We start from the raw sequence: 6,730 nt of genomic DNA on the forward strand, positions 1-6,730 counted from the left end.
ATCATCTCCAAAGTGAGGAAGAGGCGGAGGAGGGAAGGATGGTGAGAGTCACTGGGGGGTTCTCCTGGGGGAGGAGGAAGGGGAGGGCGGGCGGCGGACTGGTGGCAGGTCATAGTGTCCTGGTATGTGGCTGTTCACAGGGAGGTCGTAGTGGCTCTGAGGGTCATCGTGAGGAGCCTGACCGAGGGAGTTATGGCGCTCTGTGGGGAGAAGACACACATTTAGATTATAATGTCAATTATTGTCCTCCATAATTGTAAAGTGGGTCATGTATCACTTGACAGAGACATAAGCATGTTAAATAAGCCTTACATGAGCACAGTTTACCATGTAATAGCCACTGTTAATCTTTATTAAACAGCCACACAGATACTAAACACGTGTGGAACATGTTTCCCACTTTAAAGGAACATTATTAACAGGTAATAACACTTATTCTGTACATTTATCAAGTCATAGTTAAGAAATGCATGTTTTACACTTTTCAATAAGGATCACAAGGAGCATTAATAAATGTTAAGTATGCTTACTTAATGCTTATGCTTAAGTTATGTAAAGATTATTTAGTGCTATTATACATAAATAAAGTGTCACTTATGGGAAATACATGGATTTGTCGCATGGCGTACGAGATAGGGGGCGGCAAAGTCGCAACACACAACAAAACTCTTATAACTTTGCGAAGGAAGGTTTGAACTGAACCAAACTTGAAATGATCGATGATGGGACCTTGCTGAAGATGCAGAAGACACACACAAAAAAAAGTTTCTTTACGATTTCAGATATAACTTTTACAGAGATTATCGTATCAAACCCAAAATTGGTGAAAACACTCGAAACACATGGTAGATGATGCGTGCTGAACATGATGGTGTATCGTTACATGATGTTATGGCAACAATACAAAGTCAGATTTCTGCGACAAAAAGACAACTTTGCAACTCCTGTTCCCATCTGAACTAAACTTGCTAGGATTGATGATAGTCTGGCCCTCAAGACGTCTATATGAAAATATTCAATTTCAAAAGCAGCTGCCCCTTGTGGCGGCAGATTAAATTACATTTACAGTTTTTAATGCTGCTCGAACAGGGATTGTTGTATCCAACTAAACCTTGGTATGTGGGACCTCAGTGAACGAACGAGAGTGTCTCGTGTGTGTGTAACGAGAGATGAGCGAGAGGCGCACGTGTCGATGTGTGGGCACACAGAGACTCGCGATCCCTCAAGCTCAAACCCGTTCAGAACCTCTTGTGGTAGTATGTCGTCCAAAATGGGACAAAAAAGTCATAGTTTAGTATGTCGTCCAAAACTTGACAAAAAAGTCATAGGTTAGTATGTCATCCAAAATTTGTCAAAAAAATCATAGTTTAGTATGTCGTCCAAAATTTGTCAAAAAAGTCATAGTTTAGTATGTCGTCCAAAATTTGTCAAAAAAATCATAGTTTAGTATATCGTCCAAAAAGTGTAAAAAAAGTCATAGTTTAGTATGTCGTTCAAAATGGGACAAAAAAGTCATAGTCTGGTATGTCATCCAAAATTTGTCAAAAAAATCATAGTTTAGTATGTCGTCCAAAATTTGTCAAATATGTCATACTTTAGTATGTCGTAAAAAATGTGACAAAAAGTCATACTTTAATATGTCATCCAACCAGGGCCGGCTCTACCTAATTTTGTGCCCTAGGCGAGATTGCTCTGGTGCCCGTGTGTGTTGGGGCGCTCCCGAGGGCTTGGACGGCCTTTTCATGTCGTTAATAACAAAAGCTTCACCTGTCTGTGACCTGACCTCTGATCCCGTCATGTGATTCAGCAGCACCACATTTTAGGAACATTATTGTTTATTCATTTGTTAATATTTATTATTTGCAAGAGAGAACACACAAATGAGGGCGACTGGGAATAGAAAATCATTTTTATTTAAAAAAAAAAAAAAAAAAAAAAAAAAAATTTTTTTTTTTTTTTTTTTTTTTTTGCTGGAGGGGCGCCTCGCAGCGCCCCTCCAGCAGATGGCGCTCTAGGCGACCGCCTATATCGCCTATGCCAAGAGCCGGCCCTGCATCCAACATTTGTCAAAAATGTCATAGTTAAGTATGTCATCCAAAATTTGTCAAAAAAATCATAGTTTAGTATGTCGTCCAAAATTTGATAAAAATGTCATAGTTTAGTATGTCGTCCAAAAGTAACTTAGAGACAACAAAAATGCTTGAATGTGTCAGATTCAAAACAAACTGGCTCAATAATAATAATACTAATACAGCATTTCTGTGTGGAAAACAATTGTTTTTATCCTTCTTGGCTAGTCACAGCGTCAGTAAAAGTGTAAAACACGACAATGACGTCTTAGAGCTGCGTTTCTATCTCGCGGTGCTTTTACGGCGTTTGACTTTTCACTTTCGGGAATGTCGAAAGAGTGTGAGTCACACAGTGAAAAAAATGAAATTCTAGAACCCAGTGAAGTAATCAGTGAGTCAATGACTTGGCCTTCAATCTTAATATAACCCTGACAAGATATAGCATTATGGTCTGTCCCCCCTTTGTGCTGTGGTCGCTCGTCCTCTCGGTTTGACCAGTGTCTGTTTTGCGCGCTCATCCGCTCGTACAGTATATACTCTCCCTGCTCCTCTCGTGCATTGTCATCACCAATCTTAAATTTGCTCTGGCATGATGAATGTAGTATTCTTGTGGGTTCCACAGCCCACAAGAAAACAAATACCATCTTCGGCCTGTATTTATGGTTGTCACTCAGCTGAAGATTTCAAGGTGTTTCACGGAGAGAGAAAAGAGCACAATTGAGATCCTGCGCGAGACAGCTGGTGTTCTTTCTGGGTTACGCACAAGATGAATGTCAAGTAGTTTATTTTAGTGGGGTTAATTTAGTGATTAAACTCCGTGGATGCGGTGGTGTGAGTGCGCAGCCTGATTGCCGTTACTCATTTGGTTGGAATGGGAACGCTGACTCACTTGGGTCTATCCGTTGAAAGGGCTGCACCCAGATTATTCTAGAGAACTGGATTATGCACTGTATGCACGGTTCATTCAGTTTAGTTTAGTTAGCCCTGTAGCATACATGGGATGTATCCTTCATAGATAGACAAACTTAAGCCACATGTGAAGGAGCCGACAATTCACGCACTTGGAGGATGCAGCCTTGACTATTAGGACACAGCTACTGACTGTATAGACCAGGGGTGTCAAACTCAAATGACCTGGGGGCCAATGAGCGTCTAGTCTGGTCGAGAAGGGGCCGGTCTAGAGAAAAAAAGTGGGGGAAACTACTGAAACAACTGTTAAGTTGCGGGTGGGCAATATGAGCTTAAAATGACACGTTAAAAGTGCTTTTTTTGGTTATGGAACGATCTATACTTCACTAAATGAGAGCATATGATGCAACATGAATATATTAATGAATAAATCTAAAAATGATGGGATTAAAACACCAAACAAGCGTATATATGTAATTAAATGTTGAATGAGGTACATTTAATAGTGCGATAATTACAACTGAATGTTACGGAGCCCCAGACATGACATGGGGGGGGAAGAAACTGTGATTCGTGGCCACGAAACATGAATTTGTTCCCACAAAATAGGTAAAACGTGCACACAAAACACTAGTTTGTTCCCATGAAATACTAATTTGTTCCTAAAAGAAGTAGGTATATTAGTGTGTCGTGGCCACAAATTAGTATTTCATGGGAACAAATCCATGTCATGTCTGGGGCTCCGTAGAGTGTCTTATTATCGCCAATAACTATTGCCAGCAAATATATTTTATATTCTATCACCTCGCTGGCTGCTGTGCCACCTCTGATATAGAGCATCTCTGCATCTTTGGCGGACAGGCTTATCGAAAACCAGGTTGTGGGCGTGCACATGATCAGTTGTCCTGAATGTGTCAGCTTGTATGTAGAACCTGAGCAGATATAAACATATCGACAGGAGTTTTGGCCGTGTTCGGTGACTTCCTGACCATAATCTCCCTCCTGTTTCTTGACTTGTTATTGCTTGTCCCCCCCATGCTAGGTGTAATAACATGGTCTGGAACCTGAACGGCCAAAGTCAAAATGCCCCCCTCTTTAAAAAATCATAGACATGTACATAAAACACACACACACACACACACACACACACACACAGTGGCAGATAACACGGTCCTTGCCCACCACCACCTCCTCCTGTGGTCCACTAAACTAATCAGGAAGCTGTCTGGGCTGTTTCCTCACCACACACTGGGAGTATTCATGTTCGGGCTTTCAGAGTCCTCGTGTTGCGCTAATGTCACTGCATTAATACAGTTATGATCCCCCAGGGGGTCTCTCGCAAAATTGGCTAATATAAGTGTTAAGAATAGCCAGTGACACTACACACTTCTGTTTTCCCCTTTGCTAAAAACACGCTTCGCACTGAAAAGTAAAGGGCATTAATGAACACAGTTTACATTGTCATTTTTTTTTCTGACACAGATTTGGCACAAGGAAAAAAGAATTCACCCCGTTTCCTTCTGAACTGTGGCGCGACATCTTCAACTTTACTCATTTAAGTGTCATGCTCCGCCTTCGTCTCCGCCTGTGTCTCCTCCTCCTTTCCATGCAATCAGTTCACCTGCGGCGGGAGCACACCTGCTTCCAATCTAATCATCAGACACCTACTTCTACTTATTTCCTGGTTCTCCGGTCTCTCGTCGCCACGTTGTCACAGACCTCGGTGTGGTCCACGTCACGGCTCTCGTTTGAAGGTGTCTCGGTTCTCCAGTGTTCATTTTTTGGCTTGTATGCTGCTTTTTCTTAGCTCCTGTGCTCAGAACCTACCTTGCGTTAGTTCATCTCATCTGTTAACTCGTTCGTTCAATAAACTGTTAAACCGCCTGTCTGTCCTCGCCTGCCTGCTCAAGATGCAGTTATAATCTAAATCAGTTCTTAATTTGACAAGGCAGTGTATCAAATGTGCTTAAAATCACTTATTTGAGTGTGTAAAAATAACAACATATCATCATATTGAGCCCGAAAGTTTACTCAAAGAACCAGTGACTGAAATAAATTGTTTTTTTTTTTTTCTTTTGGAGCCACTGAAATCAGAATGTAATCAAATATGACCACAGAGCCATAACTTAATTTGAACATCTTTCACATTGCAGAGCACGAACACGCTGTATCTGTCATTTTGTTGTGACCCTGAAGCCACAGAGCAACACAGACCCAATGTTAGTTCACTGACAAACATTAGTCATCATAGGTTTCACACAAATCCACCGGTTGAAAGCATAAGATAATATTTTATCTCGTGATGGATTCATCCTTCACTTTGTTGAAGTGAAAATATCGCGGTCATTGCATAAAAGACTCTTATGTGTGAGATCCAAAACCAGAAAAACTGTTCAACTCTGACCAGGAATTTAAAAAAAAATTAAAGATAAAAACAAATGCCATCAGAGGAATATTAAAGATAAAAACAAATGCCATCAGAGGAATATGATCGAGGCTATTTTCACCTCAAAACTCCAGACTTGGCGTCTTTAAAAGTCAATAAACCATTTTGAGTTATTGTGCAGTTCTAATATCACTATGCAGATGGAAAATATGCCTGTATTTCAAAATCTATCCCCAGAAAATCAACATGAGGAAGTTACTCTCATCCTGGTCCTGAAAACAAACCGTGTCATGCGGTCGTCTGGCAAGTTCTTGCATCGTGTTTCTGTTTTCATTTATTATTAAGACCGAGCTTGTGGTGGCCTGACCCACTTGAGTTGCTTATTAGCTACAGACTGAAAGGAACAATCCCGGACAGTAAATCCCTCTTGTGGGATGAAGCTGAGTGTCTCCCAGCAGGGGTTACACTGTGACCCTGTCTGGGCCTCAAAGGTTTGCTTTGGCACAACTGAACTCTGGGTATCGGGAGGAATGCGGCTCAGGCGTGGTACGAGCCGAACCGACAACACCCTGAGATGTTCGGCGCGAGCGCTGTAACTCTCGGAGAGCGTCTTTGTAATCTCGGTTCAAGCCGCTGACGTAACTCAGGCTCACAGGGAGTGTTGATCATGTCAGAGCAGCCGTACTCCAGGGTCAGCTCCATCACCCGTTTCTAATGGCACCAGGAAGGTGGGGAACGGTGGGAACAATGAGCGTGCCGCCTTCCTCTCTGAGAAACAGTGATAACAGTGACAGGGGAAAACGCTTACTCTCAATACTACACTGTGAACGTGCCACAGTTCACTATACTGCACGTTTACACGGAGAGTACGCCCTACATATGAATGGTTGTTTGTTTACGTCAGTAAAATGCTGCGGAAAAATGGCATTCATTGACTCGTAGAGCCTCAAGTTTTCCCAAATAAAAAACTGAGTAAATATAAGTATTTTTGCTTGAAAAAGCACAAAAAAAAGGATCCGATTTTCTGTTGTGTCTATTGATGGTGCAGTTCCATGTGAGAAAATTGTCAAGAGTGGGAAACAAGCAGGAAGGAAGTGAAACTGAGACGGAAACAAACCTTATCTCTTATCCTCTTCGCTGCTCCACGATTTGAACATATAGGGTAGGAGTGCATTATATGTCAGTAATACTCAATTAAAACAAGTGTTGTTGAATAAATTAAATGGTTTTTTTTGTTTTTTTTACAGTTGCATGTCAAGAAAGTAGTGAGAGGTATCCTTTAACAATATTAAAGCAATAAATGCAACATATGGATCAGTTAGAGTTTCAAATATCCCCGTTTTCCTGCTGAGGACACTGTGACGGT

This window comes from Solea senegalensis, linkage group LG9 (genome assembly GCF_019176455.1).
Source record: "Solea senegalensis isolate Sse05_10M linkage group LG9, IFAPA_SoseM_1, whole genome shotgun sequence".
Lineage (NCBI taxonomy): Eukaryota > Metazoa > Chordata > Actinopteri > Pleuronectiformes > Soleidae > Solea > Solea senegalensis.